Here is a 23758-nt window from a genome sequence, read left to right on the forward strand (position 1 = left end):
TGGTACCTATTAATCTAATCACATTTGCATGTTTTTGAACTGCTAGGTTGGCAGAAGCTGGGCCTAACAGCGGGAGCTCACCCAGCTCCCCAGATTTGAACCAGTGGCCTTTGGGTCAGCAAGTTCAGCATCTCAGCACTTTAACCCACTGCGCTACTGGGGTCTCCAAAACATTATATTACATAGTTACAAAATGTGTGAATAACTTTAGATTATATTTTTCTTGTTATGCAGTTCAAAGCTCATGTATAACTCAGTTTAATATTTCTGTGAGCACATACATGTCTTTCTAATGAAATCTTAATGGTTTTGTAAACAATATTCTATCTATGTTTCAGAAGAAATAAGTGAAGCCCAAATATGCCCTCAACTGTCCCACAACTTTTCTATGGAGCACTGGAGTGGAGCTCATGGAGCATTGGTGTGGGGTAGTAGGAGATCCTCTGATCAATAGGCAGGATCTAGCTTTTTTCTTTACAGAAAAGTCATCACAGGTTGGCAACCAACAACTTTTACACCACTACGGACCACCACTCAGAATAGCATTGTTGAAAGTTATGTTGTAATGGGGTGATACAACATATTTAGAATACATATGGGAGTTTACTTTTTTTTCTTTTGTATATATAACTTCCTCATTATTGTATTATATCTTTGATTGTGTTATTCAGTTGAATCTCTATCAGTAATTTAGCAAGAGAAGCATCTATTCACTTGATAGAGCACATTGCAGCCAAAATGGAGGACAGAGATTATGTTTAAATGGTCAAAGTTGTATAGGGCCAATGGAGTACACCTCTCTGCATGGGGGTGTGTGCTATTTGTACATGATGTAAAAGGGGGGGGGGGGGTAAAGTGCCTGTTAGCTAGCCTAGAGGGGAAAATGCACTAGGCAGACACCGGTCCTCTTTTGGTGGCATTAATGAGGTGAGATAGTTGCACTAGGCACCCTTCCCTTTAGGGGGTGAAGGGTTGACAACCATAACAGTTCCTATACATTTTGGGGGACATGGGCCTGCAATAAGGGGCTACTCTTAGGACTGGAAGGGTTCTTACACTTTAAAAACTCCGAGGTTAAGAGGGGGAGCACCCTCAGGATGACCTTCCATTGATGATCACTGAGCACTGCAGCCACGGTGCTCATATGATCTGGGAGGTGGTCAGAAGGAGTGGCACTTGACCCAAGGACTGTTATCACAAGGTGGTGAATAACACAAGTGTTAAGTCTTCACAGGTTAATTCCCCTTAACAGTGTTTTTTTTCCACAGGTGATTCCCGTAGTTTTAAATCAATAGGTCAGGAAATGGCCTATTATATCCATTTTATGTGTCCGGTTTCTTTATTTCACAATGGGACTTCAAATAGTTGCCAACTTTCTTTTTTCCTGTAATAGACAAAAACCTAACAGTTAAAGTTTTCCATATTAGATCAGCACCATGCAAGCTGAAACCAACATTCTAATTTTAAAAATAACACCAAAACAAACAAAACACCATCAATAGCATATCAGGCAATAGATGTATAAGCACATAAGGAGATTTCCCTGACATTTGTAAGTCCATCTTTGCAAACTAGACAGATTTGTTTTTGTATGTGGTCTAATAAAATGGTTTGGTCTTGCCGAAGAACATCAATAGCACCCATCATCTTCGTGAATAAGGTGTAGGAGATCATGCATTGAGAATGAAAGAAAGGCTTTTCTTTTCTTTTTCTCCTTAAATATACAGTACATATTTTGATATCCACATAATATGTGTATGTGACTTAATTCTCTTTCCATTTCTCCATTCCTAAAAATGTCATTTATGCATCATTTGGCTCGATTTGCTGCATTCATTTCCTCCTTTCTTGTATCTAGTGGCTTTTATTACCCAGAACTGACATTACTTTGGTTTAATATGACAATCTCTTCCTTAAAACAATTCAACCTCCTATGAATTTTATTATTTAGTGGTTTTTAAAAGACTGTCACATTCAGAATAAATATATAATTTAGGCTGTCATTATATGCTCATGTAACTGACTGTCAAGCCCCACTGAATTCAATGATTATTTCTGAATAGACATATAGAGGGTTGTTCCAACATTTTCCTGAACACTTTCTGGGAACAAAGGGTTCACAACGAAGCTGAACAAGAAACCCTGTAGAACAAAAAAAAAAAATCAGAATTAGATAGGGTCAGGGAATTGGATTCAAAGCTGGGCTATAAGACAGGAAATTTTTAGATGGAGGGGGAAAATTAGAGAACAGGATAGTCCATTTGAGAAGGTGATTAGGAAATGTTTGAGAGGGGAGAAGAAAGTGGCAGGAGATCTGTACGACCAAATCATAACAGTAAAAGAAGAAATAATAGAGGAAATTTTCCAAAATGGAGATTGGACATGGAAATTGAGAGGGAAGACATCCAAAGGGAAATAAGTAATATAGCAAAAGAAAAGTATAATGTAATAAGGGAAGCAAGAAGGAAAATGTTACAAAAATGGTACAAAACTCCTGCACAACTTTCACGATTTGTACCAGGGATAAAGTATAGGTGTTGGCATGGCTGTGAACAAAGAGGGGTGTTTCATCACATGATATGGGAATGTGATCAAGTGCAAGAATACTGGAAAAGGATTGAAGGGGAAGACAATAGAATGTTAAATTTACAAATAGTAATAATTAATAGAAATATACTACATGCACAGATAACAGGAATGAAGAATATACAAAAGGAAAAAATGGTTGACAAATTAATAGCGTGTGCACAAATTGTTTTAGTGAGGGGTTGGAAAGACAAAACAAAATGGATACTGATTAATTGGTATAACTATATAGTTAATATGTTAAATGAAGAAATAACATATTGTGTTGAACTAGGGCATGGGACACCCAAATCCTTATTGGACATGCAGATTCCTGGGGGACCTTTGCAGGATCACTGTAAAATATTCTGCATCAGACACAATTCCATAGCTATGTTCTTTTTCCCCATCTCACCACCAACACTCATCTTAAATTGACCAGGAAGTTTCCAAGCACAAGTAAATTGATTTATGGATGAGGAAAGGTCTTTATAAAAAGGAAGGGAGCTGCAGTTTACATATACACAATGGAAATCCCAACAATGAGGCCTGGGCTTCAGGTGTGCATACATTATCTGGCTAAGCCCATTTCCTGTCCCCTGACACGAGATTAAGTAATACAGAGCTATACATTTGCAGTTCCAGTTATAGTTTTAAGGCTTTGATTTCATTAGATTCCATTTCATACAATTTATATTTTATATTTATATAATTTTATAAAAGTGGATTACATATACAGGAGAGAATATAGCTGGTCGGGCTTCTCCGATGTGGAAGCAGAGCAAAGCAGCAGTTCAGAATTGAAAAACTTGAGTTTTTTTTAAAAAAAAACAACCTCATGTTTAATGTGTCTGTTAGTTTGTGCTTAATCAGGGTGTGTATGACAATTTTTCAATAATATGTTCATGTTTAGGGTTGCCATAATTTACAATGACCAAAAGGCACACAACAACACTAAGAAATGAATAAATTGAAAAGAGTAATACATAAATGTTGCCCAAAAATTACTTAAATATTTGCATGCAAATTCCAGATGTTTCCGACTAGCTAAATGAACACAGAGAAAGCATGGAAGAATAGACTAGTTGATCAAAGAGATGTGAATGCATATAGAACAATTAAACATTTGCCCCAATTTTAAATGTTCTTCATTTATAGAAATGTGTTGAAACCAGTGTCAAAAACACCCCCCCCCCCCAAAGTATTTTTCTGATATTGACTCCCTGCTCCCAATACATATTTGGTCAAGGATCTATTTTATTTTTTTGCACTTTCTTCTTTACAGAGAAATCAAGTCAGGATTTACATGCCTAGGATGAGTTCCTTTCCCAACAACCTTCTTTAAATGAAAAATTAAAAGCACAATTAAAGACAAAACTGAATTGAACTAGGATGGAAAAGAAATAATGATCAAAGCCATGTTTTTGTGTTAGAAAATGTGTTGTAGTAAAAAAAAAAGGCTTTTGCTAAGCATGCCAAGTTCAGATTCCAGTAGTTAATGAATTAATTCCATATATATGAAGAAAGGACAGAGAAGTCCATTCCTGTTTAGAAGTTTGATGCAACTTCCTGGGTTGTTCTGTATGAGATGTGTTGTGAACAATGGGCTTGCCATTGCCATGTTCAGACTGCTTTTCTGTTGGCCGTGTACTGTTTGTAAGTTTTGGACTGTAAACAATGTATAAATAAAGATAGGTGCCATTCTCTTTTGATTCCTCATGCTCTTAAGCAGTAGCTTACTGAGTCGAGAAGGATAAGGAGACAGAACCAGGAAGGCAGGATTTATGGTCTTTCGTTCCCCTTATCACAACATCCATAAGGGTTATGGGCAATGAGAACACATACGCACAGCAAAAACACCACAAATTAACAAATCAATAGATAACCAATACCATTTGAAATCCACTCTGTTAGAAGTATGGAAAGAGGACATAAACTATAATCAGAAAGACATAGAATTATGGATGAATTCAATCAAAAAACTTCAACATTTAAAGATCAAAGAAATATAATGGAAAATACTGACAAAATGATAGGACTCTTCAGCAGATAGCCCATATTACAAAAATAACATCTAAATTCTATTGGCATGAATGTGGGAATACTGGAACATTTAGGTGGGACTGTGCCAAGTTACAACAATTCTATAAAGAAGGAAATGGAGGAATTATTGTGGCAAAATATGGTTGAACAAGAAACAGTTTTTCACCCTGAAATTGGAAGGGAAAGTTGTAGTAAAGATTGGGCCAATGTGACAAAATACACATTAACTGCAGCACAAGCTACGGTCACCCTGGGATGGGAAAAGCATAAAAAATGGGTTACACAAAAATGGTACAAATATTTAGCAGACTATATGCTTCTAGACTACATTATGGATAGGAAAAATAAATGATCAATAAAGAAAATATATGAATGTCCCCAGAAGGAGGGGGTTAATAGGAGAGGGGGGAGGGAAAAACAACGGGAAAAGGATGAATACAAGTAAGAGATGAAGGCATATCTCTCTCTTCTTTGTGAAATTGTAAAAATATCCAAACTGTATACATCAGCTATGTTATCTTCTAAACTTCCTCATGAAGAAATGTGGTTATGTTATACTCTACTTGTTTGACCTTTTTTTTTTTTAAAAAAAAGCATAAAATAATCCAGAATATATCTTTTGATTAAACAAATCAGGGTTAGAATCAGGATTCCACAAAAATAAATAGCTTTTGAAAGGTTCTGTGATTGAAAGTTTGGGAACCACTGCTTTAGAGAAAACATTGTATGAGACAGAATGACAGTTTCTGCCAAAGAGGCTCAGAAGGAAGGAAGAATTGAATGGTAGGGAAAGATTGATAGGAGGGAAGGAAAGGAAAGGGTTCCCCCAAAACACACTGATCATTATTATATAGACCAGTATCATTGTTATTATTATCATTATAAACACCAGTATTATTATTACATTGATTATATAGGCCATTATTATTATTATTTATACCTCTATTATTTCAGACAATGGAACAACAAAAATATTGTATACACACAAGCATTATGAAATGACATATATTAGAAACCAACTCTTTCTCTTTTCTTTCTTTTCCATTTAAACAGAATGGGCCACAGCAACGTATGGCCGGGTACAGCTAGTGCAATCATCATCATCATCATCATCATCATCATCATCATCATCTCTGGCACAAGACAGTAAAGGTGGCCCCAGTGGTGATCGGCATAATGGATGCAGTGCCTAAAGACCTTAGCCAACACCTAAAAACTATCAGTGCTGACAAAATTACCATCTGTCAGCTGCAAAAGGCTACCCTGCTCCAAACTGTCACCAATACATCACATAGTCCTAGTCACTTGGAAAGTGACCGACATGTGTACTAATCTTGTGTATATAATAATAATAATAATAATAATAATAGACACATTAACTCACAATAAAAACATAGTATGTGTTTTCTTATGAACCAATTTGCCACTTTGATTTCCTGGTAGATCAAAATGGTTGCATGAGTTGGTTCTCTTCTTAGCTTTGGGAAGCCTTTTGGGACAAGGATCTGTCATCTTCAATTAAAAATTCCATTACCTACTCTAGGCCTCTAGAGGTAGGACAAGCAATAAACCTGGATAAAAATTACTGCCTGTTCTCTGACCTTCCCCAGACCCAAGTCTACTAATTTAGATAGGAGATATTCCTGCTGTGAAGACAAGGCAAATGGAGAAAAGGGATTTAAAGCTGCATAGCCAGTTAACTGCCAGCACTGAGCATCTTTCAGGATGACTCTCCTTTAGAATTAAAGCTAATAACTGCAGCTTGAAAAGGGTAGTTGACTGTAACAGATTTGGAACAAGATTAATGCTGAACCAACTCTGGGAAGTTCAGGAAAAAGGAGATGTGTGCAAAGCCATGCAGGATCAGGTGCTATCAACCAGCCAATTATCCAAGTGTCATTAGACACAGGGCTAGCCTAATAAACCTCCCACTTCCAGTTCGCAAAATCGGCAGCATTTACATGAGAAGAGCAAAGGTCAATATGGTGACAGGGTAAAGTACTTGCAAAAAGAATGTAAGGTGCATAAATGCAATCCTAGTTTTAGGGTTGAGCTGGAACTTAGCACAAGTCGTTTGCATGAGAAACAGTTTTGACATTTCCCTTGTTGCACTCCTCCACCTCAAAAGGGAGGGAGTTTAGGTTTTGTTCAGAATATTCTCCATCATTTTTATATAACACTGTCACCTCTTGCCCTAGTAACAGCCCAAAATGACAGGAACCTCAGGAGATAATGTTAAATGGAAACCATTTTGGAGAATATTTCCTGCCTCTAGAGAAAGTTGGTGAAATTGCCTCTGCCACCCATTTGTTCCCACTAAAAGGCTGATGACATTTGAGCAGGTTTTCATTCAGCTTTCATTTCTATTGACTTCCACCAGTTTTTCATGTGGTAATTTGAGGGAGGAGTTACTAACAACCCTACATGTTTACTTGTGAATAAGTAAATTGAATCTGGAGTGAGCCATTCTCAAATAAATATCTGGAGAGAGGTTAGACAACTTGATGCCCTCCTAATGTTAGACTGCAATGTCTTCATAGTGCCCACCAACAAGCAAGGATCTTAATATTTAAGGAAGTTTTTGGTTTTTTAGTGTGTTGCGATAGATAAAAACTTTATTGGTGTATCATTTTTGTTGACATTCTACTGTGTTTTAAGCATATTTTAATGCTGTTTTTAATTTGCCAGTTGTTGGTTTAAACTTGTGGTTTTTAAATAGAAATTTAGTATGTTTTAACTCTTGTTTTTAAGAGTTTTTACAGTTGTATTGTTCTTTTAAATATTATATTCCACCTTGGTTCCCATGCTACAAAAAGATGGTTTATGAATTAATTGAATAAGTACTTCTCTATGGCTTCTTGCTGCCTAGAGGTCCTTAAAGGTGCAGTTCAGCAACATCTGGAGACCATATCTTGGGCCACCTGTAGTGTAAAGGATCATAAATAATAAGGATTTATATCAAAATATCTACAAAAACAGGAATGAAATAAAAAGACTTAAAACAATAGACGAATGTGGACATCTCTCTTCTATGATAGATAGCTACAATAAAAATGAATATCCTACCCATACTATGCTTCTTGTTCCAAATTATCCCAATTGATATTAAGGAAAAAGGATATAAGAACTGGAATCCTGAACTTACAAGGTTTATTTGGAGAATAATGATGAAATGTTTATAAGATGCTAAACAAAGAGGAGGGCTTGCCCTCCCAAACATAAAATCATACCAAGAAGCAGCTATAATGTATTGGTTAAACGAATGGATCCATCTCAAAACCTCATAATTCTTGAAGGGATAGATTTAAAATTTGGCTCGCATGCATACCTAATTTATGGAAAAGTGGCAAAGGATCCAAGCTTTAATAAACACTCAATTAGGAAAAGTCTGGTGAGAGCTTGGAACAAGCACAAAAGACAATTTTGTACAAAAATACCACAATGGGCTTTGACTCCGGAAGCCTTTAAGCAAAAATGGAAATCTCAAGGTTAACAGAAGATGGTTAACCTTTGCAGATTTACTCAAGAAGACACAAGGTAATCTCCAACTAAAAACAAGGACAGAAATAAACTAACAAGACTACAACCTGAACTAGTTTGAATTTACACAAATAGCCCATCAATATCAAAAGGATGTACACATAGGATTTAAGGAAGCAAAAACCGATTCTGACAAATTATTACAAGCAAGAAATAAACAACTATCCAAAATCTATGCCCTGCTGCTAAAACTAAACAAGGAGGATGAATATATCACATCAAAAGAATGTATGATAAATAATATTGGCAGCACGATTGGTCTAGAAAAGTGAGAATGTTTCTGTAAAGTAAAAATAAAATTATTCAGAAATTACTTACTGTTGGAGAACTTTTACAAAATGTTTCTATAAATATTACATGACACCTGTAAAAATAACCACAATGCAGCCACAATTTAAAACTATGTGTTGGAAATGTTAACAAGCAATGGGATTATTTCTTTCATATGTGGTGGTCCTGTAGGAAGGCATTTTTATTGAGATTCATAAAACTATAGAAAAAGTATTAAAACTAAAAAATACCCATGCATCCAGAGGCATTCTTATTAGGCATAAGAAACAGATCACCTTTGAAGTTCATTCTGAAGACAACTACATCAAGAATTATGTAGGTGCGAATGTGGAAACTAGAAAAAACATTAAAAAAATGAAGAATGAGTAAAAGTAGCTGAAATAGCAGAAATGGACATTTTGACACAGTATCTTCAGATAAAAGACCCTTCAATATTCAAAAAAGACTGGGAACCCTTCAAAAAATCCCTGAAAAAAAAATCCAACATGGGGATTTCATGTTCAAAATATTACTGTATAGTGTATACATTATATTTTACACAATGAACTAGATAATATGGAAACATCAAAAAAATCTTATGTATATGAAAGCAGAATATGTAAAAAAATGACATATTTTTTCAGTAAAAATATATTTTAGAAATCTTCATATTTTTTCATTTACGCTATGTGTCATGTAAACTTTCTTATAAGAAAAGTCATAAATAAGAAAGCTTCAAAGGTAATTTCAGGTTCTTATTTCCAACTTAAGTTGTGAATATGACCCTCGGTCAATAATGACCCCAACCAGTCCTTTGTGCAATTTGCATAATGGAGAAGCATACATTGCTGGCATTGGTATATATAACTTGCTCTACACTAGTGGTTTCAGGACAGACCAAAAACTTACTGATTTTAGTTTTTTTTAGTTTCTCAGTTGCCAGTCATTTGTTTGACATTGCATTAACAATGCAGGGGTCAGATGTTTCCATGACCCCCCCCCCCCACCTTCCACCGTGAGGCTTCCTTGGTATCTAGTTTATATGCAATGAGCTACCTGTAGTTGTGACTCAATGACTATCAATCGCCAAGACATGATTGGGTGAGATCAGTTGTGCATCATAATGTTAGCAAATGACTTCCACCAGGTGTATTGCCTTTGGTTGAATGTTTTCTATGTTTTTGTGAAAGAAACCTATTTTGAGACGCCACCTATGCTGTTGAATGTCTTTCCACAAGGGGAAAAACAGAAATTGGAAATTATATTGCATCCCTGCTGGATGGAAGAAGAGTTTTAAAACAGGGTGATAGAGATAAAACAGGTTTGGGAGCCTTAAAAGATAACATCTGCTATGAGGATTCATTTTCAGTTCTGCTGGGTCTCACTACCCCCCACCCCCCCATATTTTCTTTTTCTTCTTCTTCTTTTTTTTTGGTGGCTTCTTCCATATAGAAACTTGGATTTCCATACCCTTTCATTGCAGGCATAAAAAGTGCTTCTCTCTCTCTCTCTCTCTCTCTCTCTCTCTCTCTGTGTGTGTGTGGAGGGGGTGTTTGTATGGATTAAAAGGCACATGCTGAACCCCCTACTGACTTAGCCTAGTTGTTCAAAGCGAGGAGTGATTGTTCCAGAGCTCACCAGACATGCTGACTAGCTTTAAAAACATGCTGTTTCAGATATACAGCTTGCAATAAGCATGAATATCAGGCAGCACGTTAAAGAAAAAATAATCAATTTGAAGTTGCAGTACAAGGCCAGCAGGGTAGCTTCACACATTTCTTCTTCTTTTTTAAAAGGCACTGCAACAAAATGTTAAATTCATAGCTAGAGACCTTCATCCATTGCCGACTTTGAAAATCCATTGGCAATAGCTGCTCCATTTTAAGTTTAGCAGTGCTCTGGGTTGATAAGCTTCAAACCATGCAGCTATAAAGGTGTCGGGAAAGTGAGAGTTCTCAGCAGCTCATTTGCCACCGTGTTAATAGTAGCTTTCCAGAAGCTCTCATAAATGGTAGGATCCCAGTTCTGGATTGTGTGCTGCTGCTCCATAAAAAGAGTGTGCATTTTTTTATTTTAAAAACTCTTATCAGTGAGGCATGAGGATGGATAACAGCTGGGAATTTCAATTGACCAGAGGGCAGTGAGCCATATTAAAACTTCAGTTCTACTAATAGGAAAAAGAAGGGATCGGTAAGTTACACCTCTAGCAATCGTGAATAGGAGAATGTGGTAGTTAAAATCATTCACTCAGAGAGGTGTAGATTGTCTTCACCTATGAGATAAATGTGTTACTGCCGCTAACAGCCAATGCTGAAATGTGTGTCACATCGGTTTAACGCTAATTCATTGTATGGCTAACAGGAACATTGCCAGATAGATTTCATTAGCAGTTGTATAGGCACAGCTGATTTTTCTCTCCTGTGTGAAATGTCCTTGACACATATTGCACTCAGGTGACGGAAAACATTGCTTCTTCAAAGGCAAAGACTGCAGGAATCATGGGCAAAAATTAATTCTGAAAGCACACTCTATCAAGACTGATCCAGGCCAACTAGTTTATCATACCTTTGCTCCTACTGAAAATTTACATGCAGGTAGTGGTTTCATAGGGACAGAAAGCAGAATAATTGAACACTCTTAAAAATATGATAATGTTCACAGTGTCTGTGCTGCACCATGCTAGCCTTTTGCTGCCAGTGTCATCGGGGAGGTGGGGGCTTCCTGGTCAATGTTCTGGATTATTGATCTTATGAGGCATATAATTATGGAGGCTGAAACTTCTGAAGGGTATCTGATGGAGAAGTCTGATATTTGAAGATATTAAAACTACCTCAGACATTTTCCTATGGCCTCATGGCAGCATGCTCCTCATTTGCCCATCACCTCTCGATTTTCCCGCTTCCCCTGTGTTTTATTTGTGGCTTGAATGAAGCCAAAGCTCCCTGTCATTGCACCCTGGCTAGTTGATGTTAGTTAGTAAATCATCATGAAAAGTCAAGCTCTCATTGTGTTCATCTATTGATATTAATGTGATCGAGAAACAATATAAATTATATAAAATATATGAATTCTAAGATGTGATTTCACTGGAAAATATTGCCAGCCACATGGTCACTTCTAGTTTCCCTAAAAAGTCACCTTCCATGAATTTCATTGGAATGTTGATTCTCCACATCTTGGACTTCTAGAAACAGTGCCCCAAATAAACATAGCCCCTTTACAATGACATGGAACACCTGGGGGGAGCTCGAGAGGAAATGGTAGACATCCCAACCTCCTATTGATGAAAAAATTTTGTATCTCCATGTAAGCCATTCATGGATTTCCCACCCCATTCATGGACTTTTTGTGTACTCTTTTCATATCCCTTGCTTTAATTTATAAATCCCATGTGTTCAGGTCATGAACCGGTGCTTGGCCGCTGTCTCAGACTGGATGAGGGACAACAGATTGAAACTAAATCCAGACAAGACAGGGGTACTCCTGGTCAGTCGTAAGACCGAACAGGGTACGGGGTTACAGCCTGTGCTAGACGGGGTCACACTCCCCCTAAAAGCTCAGGTACACAGTCTGGGAGTTCTCCTGGATTCATCGCTGAGCCTGGAACCCCAGGTCTCAGCGGTGGCCAGGGGAGCTTTCACACAATTAAAACTTGTGCGCCAGCTGCGTCCGTACCTTGGGAGGGCTGACTTGGTTACATCCCGCTTAGATTACTGCAACGCTCTCTACGTGGGGTTGCCTTTGAAGACTGCTCGGAAGCTGCAGCAAGTCCAACGCGCAGCAGCCAGATTACTAACGGGGGCTGGGTACAGGGAGCACACCACTCCGCTGTTACGACAGCTCCATTGGCTGCCAATTAGCTTCCAAGCACAATTCAAAGTGCTGGTGTTGACCTATAAAGCCCTAACCTTTAAATCACTCATCCATTTCTGAGCATATAATATTCTTGCAGCTGTTTCCATGTACTGAAATATTCTTTCATGGCTCTTCCCTAATTGGTTATCCATCAAACCCAGGAATACAAGTTTAGGTTTTAATTGAACTATAACCTTGATTTATTTTTATTTATTTTTTTTAAAAAATAAGACTGTGTATTTGAAACCAATATTGTAAAGCCTTTTTACACCACACAAAATGACCTTCTTATTTAAGATGTTTCCAACTCCCTTTATACATCTTAGATAATTTATCTGGTGTCATATACCAACATCACTTAATATAAGTTTTCTCTTAAATTAAAACATCAAGTAAATACTGTATTAAGCCTTTCAACCACATTCTTTCCCACTGAGCCATTAGTATATCATATCCAAAATTTCTAACTCGTTCTATCATACGTTCTTTTAGTTGTTCCTTTTACATTTCAATTTTTAAGAAAACCTTCTATATCTTACTTACAAGTTATTCATTATTTATACATAATAAAGTTTCAAATTTAGATTTTACCAACTCAAACCGATGCTTCCTTTTATCAAACCTAAATCTTTCAAACAGTTGTATATAGGAAAACCACTGAAAATCATAATCTTTCCCCAATATATACAGCACTGTTTATCAAAAGGGATTTATAGATGTTGGGATTATACAACTTGAGGCCATACCCTTTGGGAGATATGCTCGTATGGGCAAATTGAGTCTGCTACAAGTAATTTTCTTAAGCTTTACACAGTCCAAAAATGTTAAAATATGCTGAGACAGCATTACAAAATTTAATCTTGGCATTGCTGTCACAGTTAAATATATCTCACCTACCAGGCTGTAGGGTGGTTATATTTTACGAGGTGACGTTTACGTCCCCAAACCCCTCTTTTAAATATAACTGTCCAACAGCTTGAGTCTGGCATGCCTCTTCACTTTGCTAATGAAGTTGCTACCCTACTGGGATAGGGAGAAAAGTTTTTGGCTAAAGAAGAGATTGACTTTTAAAGCACAAGTGTGCAACTCTTGCTATAAAGAGAGAACATTTTTAGCCTGGCTGCTTGTTGCAACGTCCCATGAGCTTCGGGAAGATTCCAATTATCTGGGAAAACAGAGATGACCTTGTAACTAATGGGATCATTCTCAACTTTCTTAGTGAGTTCTTTCAGCACCTTTCAAATGCAGAAGTATGTAGTGGTAGAACAGGAGCAATTGGGCAAATGCAAAGAAAATGGCCAATTTGCCTAAACTGGAGCTGTAGTTTCAAAATGGGACTGCAGAGATAAATAACAACTGTAGTTGCAGAACAACCAAAACTGAGAATTCAATCAACATCTTAAAGATGGACAATTTTTCAAGAAGGATTAACTTACACTACAATGGGATTTTTGTATTGCTACTGAGAATGGAAGAAGGATGAGGAATCAGAAGTGTGTGGGTAATTTCCTATACAGCATTCTTAGTGTACAGAGACCACTACGGTGAACATTTCCCAGTTGGCAAAGTGAGTTTCTCACATAGATTAATTGGTGCCAAGTGCATAAGGCTCTTGCTATTAATGATCTTACAGCTGTCTGATTTGGCCTGCAGTTTACTTCATCTCTTCTGAGATAACAAAGCCTCTGGCTATCTCATGGGGAGGATATGGTTCTCCCCCTCCTTCATTAGATGGGTTGAGACCTCCTTTTACAGAGAAAGTAATTTGTTTCCTAGTCTGTATCCCTCATGACAGCTTTGAGAGTTAGGGAGAGGCTTACATAAAAGTTTAATAAGAACACTTTGTTCTCACTCTGAGTAGAAGATGTCTATCCACAGAACCCCCACTCTATTGAGTACTGTTCTAGTCTATCTTAGGATCCTGTGCAACAAAACCTTCATGGGTTTTCACACTCATTAGTTGAAGGCCAGGTAGTTCCCCCCCCCCCCCCCCATTTGCCATTTGTGTTCTATATCCATAGAACAGCCTTGTGTAATTAATGTTGTTGTTTATTTGTACAGTCACTTCCAAGTCTTTGTGACCTCATGGACCAGCCCACGCTAGAGCTCCTGTTAGCTGTCACTACCCCCAGCTCCTTCAGAGTCAATCCAGTCACTTCAAGGATGCCATCCATCCATCTTGCCCTTGGTCAGCCCCTCTTCCTTTTCCCTTCCATTTCCCCCAGCATCATTGTCTTCTCTAAGCTTTCCTGTCTTCTCATTATGTGACCAAAGTACTTCATCTTTGCCTCTAACAGACTGTGTGTATGCTCAAAAGGCATAAAATAATCCAGTAGGATCTTGGAGACTAACCAGGAAGAAAACATTTCTAGTGAGACTTTCAGGGACCCAGTTCACCTTATCAGGTGAAATTCATGAAAGCTTATGACAGATATTTCATTTTTCTAGTTAGTCCCAAGTAGCTTTATGTCTTTTTATACGAAAACAGACTAACAGTGCTATCCCTGTGAATACTACTGAATGTTCTCATGTAACATTTGTGACTGTATTATATATTGGTAGTCCCACTGGTACCTGAGTGGATCAAGCCTCGGGATTATTAGTTTTGCTTTTAAACGAATGCTGTGCATGAAGTACAGGGCATAGAATGATCCCATTAGAAGCAAGAAGAGTTCTGCCCTTCTCTGTCATATTACATCAGTGCCCAGTCATTATTTTCTAAGCTTTGGCTGAGCATTTTGAAGTCATCTCACACTGAAAGATGTAGCAAGAGGTACTTCCCAAAGTGCACACACTATTCTTTGCAATAGTAACCTAACTCTGTGCATGAGATGAGCAGAAGCTCGGGAAACATAAGTAGTGTTTGCAGAATATAATATTATAGTACTGCAGACATTATTACTGGGAAAAAAGAATAATTCTAACTCTTTCTTTCTTTCTTTCTTTCTTTTCTCTCTGTGGGTGAGATACAGTATATGTAGATGGCCTTACTTTCTTATGATTGAAATGATTGTTCATTTGGGCTTTTTGTTGTTGTTTTAATTGTCCCTATATATGTGTTTTTAACATAATTCAGCAATATAAAATGTAGAAATGAAGCAAGTGTTGTGAGCCTGATCCCCTGCCAGAAGGCAGATGGCTTTGAGCATCCTCGTTGTCACCAGGATATCTTTGAACATCATGAGGAAATGTTAAGAAATTTCAAATGACATAAAGGGGTTAATTTATATCTAATAACTTTGCTAGATATTTCACTTCAGCTTGAAGGTCTGAAACTAGGCAAAGATGTGGAGCAAAAGTGTGTGTGCAGGGGAAACATAAAATATGTATAGACCTTTGCTGTAGTTTGGGGCAAATGCCTCTTCAAAGCCACTGGTCCAGTCTATGCACTCAGTCCTATGGGAAGACAACACAGAAATTAGAGTAGTATGGAGCGCTTCAGCATTGGAGTACTTGATAGCATCCAAAAGGATTGGAGTACTTGACCAGTTGACAAATCATTCACCACTAATTGAGCTTATCTTATAACCATAGCATGAATTGATTTTCAAAACCAAATAAAGTCTTGGGGAAGTCTGAAACTGCAACTGGTTCCAGCTCAAAACAATTTGTGAGATATCACTTGAACTCCACTGATTCACAAACAAGATCCACTTGTCATTTTCTTTGGGAAATGGTTCACTACACTAGCCCCTCATTATCTGTGAATAGAGACAAAGCACTATAACAAGTTGGTTGCCATGGTTTTTTAGGCTATATGGACCATAGCAAATGTGGCCAGTGCAATAAGCAATTGCAGTTATTTAAAGATTATGCCTTTAAAAAGTGAGTTAACATAAAAATTCGCATAACATTTTGGAGTGGGATGGAGAAAAGGGTGGGAACAGCAAATGCTGAATGCCAAAAGTCATTCTTTAAGAAAGTTTAACTTTACTCAGATTTCAAGGAACTTAACTTTATTTCAATTAATAATTGTTGAAGCATTCTCAGGTTAAGTTTTTAAATCCAGCCTCCAGTTTTAACACAGCAAACGAGATTCTCTGAGCAATATATATGCATATGTTCCAATTCAAAACAGATCAGCAATGGGTACATCTTATGATTTCTCATGGTGACTTTTAGGTTTTGTATTCTATAAATTCAGTTATACTTCTGCTTTCTTATCTTTGTAGGATAGCTCTTCAGAGCATGGATTTGGCTTCAAATATTCTGCGCTGCTCAAATTGGTGCTCCCTACACTGTGTCTGGTGTGCAAGCCATTGGCTGCCAGTCCATGAAAAGCTTCCAGTCCTTGGCATATTGGGGAAAAAATGTCGGCGACATCGGATGGCCTGAGAATCACTGATGTAAAGAATACACATAAACTCATGCACTGAGATATTTAAAGACACGACTCACTTTGATATGCTACTATGGAAATACATTTGGCAAATATATAGATAAAACAAAGTACCTGGCATGTGGAGAGGATATACACAAGTCAGTTTCCTTCTGTACTGAATTCCTGTACTTTGTTGCTTTTCTCCTATACTGAAATAACCACAAATGAAATCAAAGACATAATCTGACTTTTATGAGGTACCAGCTCATCATTTGTAGTAAGATTTACATGGATAGAATTCAAGTAAATAATTGGATAGTGTAGTAAATAATTGGGATAGCCTCAAGTGTTTATTATTACGGTTCATCACTGGTTAACTAAGCAAATTGTACTTTCAACAGGAGTGTCAGTTTAAGAAATAAAGTTGTTCTTGATTGGTGATAATAGATCATGTTTAACCTGCTTATTTAGGGTACTCTGAAAGGCAAAGGTGTATGAGTAGAAACTGGTCTGCCACTCTATTGCGGTGAAAGGGACGATCTTCAAGTCATTGGCTAAAGCATGTGGCATACTTCAGTAGGATTTGGTACAGGCTGAGTAGCTCAATCAAGTTGGAGCCTATTTAAGAAAGTAATAGTGATCCCCAGATAAGAATAATAATGCTATTTTTGCTGAGTAAAAAATAGCCACTAAGTAGAACAGCCACTGATGGATGCCACTACAATATCCATTGATAATCCCTGTGGTTGCCAAATATGGAGTTTCATCCAGAAACCTGGAGCTTCAGTGTAACAAAGATTATTAATTAATGCACCGGAAATTATAATGATTGCTTTACTATTATTTTGGGAATACAGAGTAGGGTATATTTCTCACAGGTAGAACTATACACATATATGCAGTGCTTATCAATAGAACTTATTTGCCACAGTTTCTTCTTCTTAATACATTAGAATTGATTGGCTGTGTTTTTTTCTCACCCATGGGTGCAGATGGAATAATCCTTGAACTACTTTTCAACAACCTTTCTTTTTAACAGTGGTGCTCCATTTTTAAACACAAAACACACAGAAATAGGCATTAACTGATCTACAAAGCTACTAAGAACTTCCATCACAATGGCACCGTGGATACAAAAAATCTGTTTTGGGGTGTGTGGGAGGGAAGGAACCAGAAAGCTTTGAAGGGGGCTTTTGTGTTTGTGAATCCCTGGTCCTCTCTTCTACTAAATCACACAGCTCAACTCCATCATTAAGTGCAGCCCCAGTAAACGCAAGAGTGTCCCTGCAGCGTTAGACATGTCAATGGCAAAAGCTCCCTACTGTGGGAGACCTGACCCTGAACATTTTCATTTGGCACCATGCTGTTATCCTTATAATTTTCCTGCTTCAATTCCTTCCCCCCACCCTTAGTTAATTTTTCATCACCTTTTGCATTATTTATTGTACTAGATTGTAGAACTGTGCAAAGAAATATCCCATTGTTAGAATGATTTGAAATTAATAAAATGGGTTATTAAAATAAGTTGCTTCTAATTATTAATGAGAGAAATGAGCACCTAGGGTGCCATGTGAGTAAGGGCTTACTAGCTGAAGAGACAAAGTTCTTTGACAATGTAAGGTCTGATATTGCACAAAACTAATTCCAGAACATTGCTGTTCTCAGAGCTGGCTTCCTCACCTGGTGGTACTTTAATGTGCAAATCTCAGTGCTTTCATGGACAGCCTCCATATAGAAGAGTTGTTGTTTGTTTTGGTTATTATATTATGTTCCCAAGATAGAACTCAAAGTGTCTTACAAATGTTAAAATAAATACAGCTAAATTAACATTGAACTAACAAAAGAATTTGAAAGAATTTGAAAGGAGAACCATTGAAAAGAATCCAACAATGAACAGTACAGCAATGAACAGAAATACCCTTTTCTCCTAACCATAAGTCCTCCATGGACTGCTGAAACAAGGATTTCAAGTGGAAATAGAGAAAGAATGCCAGAGAGAAGGGGCTGCCCATAAAGTCTTTAAAATGGGCAGGTTAATGTGGAGGAATATGGCCTATTGGGACTTAAGTCATATAGGATATATTTAATCAACATGAATAGATGAAATAGATAAATTAATGATGAATTGTTTAGGTTAGTACTTCTCAAACTATCGGACAAAGAGGACCTGCATCCCCAACCCCCACATTGTACTGGAAGCCCGTACTATTTATTTTCGTGTTCACATTTTTTTCTGAAAAACAGCTTGGAACTAGTTGTTGATGTCTTGACAACTGTCCCCAGTTTGTGTGCCATTACCTTGAATAGCACTAACATTTTGACCCATCTGATGGTATCATCAGTAGTATAACAGGACTGCAAGTGTTAAAGCCATGGTTTGTTTGAACTGAATTCCAAAACACAACCAGAATAATCTTCTCTCCTTTCCACACCCTCCCTTAATTCTGAAGTAAACAACTTTTGGCTATAATTATATTCTGTGTATTTACCTAGATTTGGAAGGGCTTAGGCCTTGGTGACTGTGTTTGTCCAATGTACTTTAGGGTTTTTTTTTTTGTAAATTTGGAACCCATATGTCCACCAAACAGAATCAGTTACAAAAGTGGACAGACTTGCAACACCGTTCCATTACTTTCTACTTGAAAGGAAAATGCATTCATTTCAATGGGGTGCACTTCTAGTAATAGGTGATCCTGATGTCTTCTCTCTGTCATTCACTGGTGTGTTTTTAAAAAATATAATACGTATTTTTGTGTGTTTTCTAAATGTGTTTTCTAAAAAAAACCCCATTCCAATATGTGCTTTTTTACCATGATTTTTTTAGCACAGTTGGTTTTAAGGGTCTTTATGGATACATTTTAAGAAGGTAACTTTTTATTTTTGTTATTATGTTTTATTGATTGAAATACATTTTAAAGGTATACATTGATTTGGAATGCAAGCTCTTGCTGCACTGGAACTGCTATTGAACTGAAGTCATAAATTTGAAATGTGCTTGGCTTGGTGACTGCACTAATGTATGAACTTTGTGGAGTTCCTTCAAGATTCCTGATGGCATAACATCAACTTTCCTTACTTTGTTTAATATCACAAGAGAACATAATAATAGCACTTAGTAGGAAATTTGATTGCATTACAGTATTAATTCACGACTGAACAATAACCATGTTTGTCAGATCCCTTAATTTCTTCTTGTTGAGAATCTGTAGTATGATGACTTTGGAAATAACAATGTAATTCTGACCTCTTGACTCCAGCATTAATTTAAACCATTATTTGGTAAGATGGAAACAATCTTTTGCTTTCCTGAGAATGATTCAGGTAGTCTATTTAATGTCAGCCATTACAAATTCAATTTATTTAATAATTCCAAAAGACACCACAGGGCTGATGACAACAGTAGCAGCCATCCTGACATTTGAGGATACATCTAATCACTCACACTTCTTTTTCATTTAAACAAATAAAACAATCAGAAGAAAGATCATCCATTATTCTGCAAAGGTTTGCAGTGCAGAAGAGCCAACCTTCCTTTAACCAAGAAGGGGGAAAATAATAACAGGGGATGGAGGAGGAGGAACTTAATTATATTCTCTGATAATTACTCTGTGATACAGGCAACTGCAAACAAATCAGAGTTCACTCTGTATCAGAAAGAGAGAAATAGAAGTTATATCTATTTTTTTTTTAAAAAAAGAATGTGAAATAAATAGAAGCACTAGACTCATTTGTGCAGATCAACAGAACCACAAATGAAAGATCACTCATTATTCTGTGAAGATAATCCCTCTGGGAGATGGAACGGACCCTTCCATTGTTAAGCAACAAACAATGCAGGGAGAAAAAGAGAACTTTGTGTATAGTAAAACTACTTGATGTCATGTAGGTTGGACAATCACACAGATACAACTGACTGAATATTATATTTAGATAGATAGATAGATAGATAGATAGATAGATAGATAGATAGATCCAGATTGAATTTGAAATGAAGGGTAGTGAAGTGGGAGCAGAGTTTGGGTAGTTACATATAAGAAGAAGAATGAATGAATATAATCAGACACAAGTACTATCTATAAAACAGTAGTAGAGGTAGTAATAGGATGCCCCAGATTCCTTAAAATTAACCTTCTAAGCCCCGTAGAGGGGGAAAGTTGATTAGAAATGGTGAATTGGACTGTTAAGAGTCAAATTCTGATTTTTGGAGGGTGTACTGATATTTGTGGTGTTGGAAATAAATGTATGCAATTCATGAAATTCATATTTCCTAGTATTTTTCTAAATCAAAGCACATGCCATTTCAGAAGTATTCTGACTTTTGAGAATTACAGAATTATAGAATAAGACCACATGTGCCATCTAGTCCAACCCATTGCCATGTAGGAAACACACAAAGTATCCTTGACAGATGGTCATCCAGCATCTGTTTAAAATGCCTTTCCTGAGTTCAAGAGAGTGTGTTGCAAAAATGTAATAAATCCAATTAGAGATTATCTAGATCTTTTTCATGAATGCTGTTGTCAAAAGCACAATCACTTTGGGATAAATCTCATTGAACTCAGTAAAATTTAGGAGTAGGAAGAATATTTGAATATATTTTAATAATGCCTCCAATCCATGTTTCTTGAGTGTTCAGAAACCCCTGTGACATGAATCTTGAACTAACTATAATTTCACTTCTTACTCTACACAAAATTAACATGTTGTTTTGTAGAGCAAACTGCACTATCTGTACAGAAAAGACTATTTTCAGTGCAGAGAAAATGAACTTTGCATGAAGTATATCCCAATCCACAAATAATTTTGGATAACTGTAATTGAAGACATACAGCAAGAAGGAAATGGCCAAAATTACTTACTGCTTCCTTTAAGAAGAAATTTAATGAAGAGTTACCTTTCCTGTAGAATTTATTGTTGAGTAAATGTTCCCACGATCAGGCCAGATTGCAGCTTACTGTAAATACTCAAGTATATGCCTAGTTTCTCAGCCCTTTTTAGGCTGAAAAAGTCCCCCTCGGCTTATACTAGAATGAGGGTCCTGGCAGGAAAGGTTGGGGCTGAAAGAAGTCCTTCTTTCAGCCCCACACTTTCCTGCCAGGACCCTCACCTCTCCACACAGCAACCCAGATCTCCTTCCTCTCCTCCTCTCTTGGTGCAGAGTGCACATTCCTCTTCTCCTCTCTCAGTACCAGTCTTTCCCACTTTTCCTTATTCATATACACAGCATTTTCCCCAAAATGTATAGTTAAAATAAACTGTGGTGATTATTGGAAGGATACGTAAGCACATTTATGTTGAAGAAGGTTAGAATAGTTATTTAATCAGAGTTGGACAGTCTTATCTTAAATTACAGTTTTATGTAAATATTCAAAAACATTTAACCTACTTAGGCCTCAATTAATGTAATTTTATTAGTTTTTATTTTTATCTTTATTTTTGAAATTTACCAGTAGGTACTGCATTTCCCACCCTTGGTTTATACTCAAATCAATACATATTCCCAGCTTTTTGTGGTAAAATTAGGTGTCTCCACTTATAGTCGGGTTGGCTTATACTTGAGTATATATGGTAATTATTACACTTAGCATCAGAGGAATCTTAAATTTAAGATTGGCAAATGAGATGGCCTATCTTCACAAGTCATAAAAATGTCCTCACAGAACCTCATGAACAATTCAACACTGTTAGTTTACTAATACAATGGAGATTGTGATCAGAGGATTAATTTGAAACTGTGTCAACACGTTTTCATTACATTGTGAACAATAAATGTAGAGTGAGTTAAGTAAAAGAATTCATTTTTGTCTGCCTGTTACACAGATTTTGTTTCACCATATTACAAGGGACCATTTATTTAAACATTATTGCAAAACACTTTATTGTATATCTTAGCTAACTCTAAAACATACAGTGTCTTTAAAAACAAATGTCTCCAAATGTTAATTATAATTTGTTTTACTTCTCTTCCCCTCCCTCCCTCTCTTTCCTCTTTTGCAAAATCAGTTTCAGCTTATTTTGAAGTTGTGGGATTGCTTTATGCTGAAGCTGATTTATGGACCACAATTAGTATAGTATACTGATTTTATGTTATTCCTTTTTTTCAGGATGGATGGAGATGGAAGAGGAGGTTGATAATGTCCCTCATGACACAAGTGTTTTGTTGGACATCTGTTCACAACTGATCCCCTTGCTGTATCTGCAACAACAAAAGAAGACTTCTTGTGGCAACATGACAATGTCACAGCCAAAAATTAGTGAGACATGAGTATTTCTTTCATACTGAATAGTCTTATTACCTATCTGATTTGGCTGTAGGATGACATTGGGACAACAAATAAAAATAACGGCTTTACTTCCTACACTCTCAATGGGCATTTTCACCTGACATTGGCTCTACCTCCTCAAAAATCACTCAAATTGTGTTTTTCTGCCTTTCAATTCCTACATTCTACAATACAAAGCTGTTGATAGTTCAGAAAAACAATTCAAACAAAATTTCTTGCCAGTTTCCCTTTGATATGGTTTTGGAAGTAAGCCTATACATATAATTCATCTTACTTGAACGTTGATTTTCAATGGATTCATTACATTTATTCTAATCTTGCTTGCCAACTGGTGCACAACCATGGTAATAATAACAAAATGAAATCTTTATGAATGTTTGGCGTCCACTGTGGTTTGGTTCCAGAATCACCTGTGGATACCAAAATCTTTGAATGCTTAATTCCCATGGTATGCAATGGCCTAGTAAAATGTCATCCCTTATCTAAAATGTCAAGATCAAAGTTTGATTTTTGGATTTTTTTCAACATATGGAGCTGTATTTGGTTGAATCCATGGAATCAGAATTAGAATTATATCTGTATGACTTCTGTGAACTTTAAGAACAATTGTAGAGGCCCAGCTTAATGGCTTGTCAATATGATAATAAAGAATTACAAGTACCAGAGACAGACCCCATCCAAATTCTCTTTATGTTTGGTGAAATAGGCCTTAAATGCCATTTTATGCTTTGCTGTACCTTTAACTGTCATTAAAAACTTTAGCATTAGATGTTTATATTTCCATTATAGCCAGCATTTGCAGGCTTAACGTTTGTGGATTTGACAGTATTCATGGATTTTGGCAAGGGACCTAGAAATTCCTTATCTGAATGGAAAAAAA

The sequence above is a fragment of the Anolis sagrei genome, chromosome 5 (genome assembly GCF_037176765.1).
Source record: "Anolis sagrei isolate rAnoSag1 chromosome 5, rAnoSag1.mat, whole genome shotgun sequence".
Taxonomy (NCBI): domain Eukaryota; kingdom Metazoa; phylum Chordata; class Lepidosauria; order Squamata; family Dactyloidae; genus Anolis; species Anolis sagrei.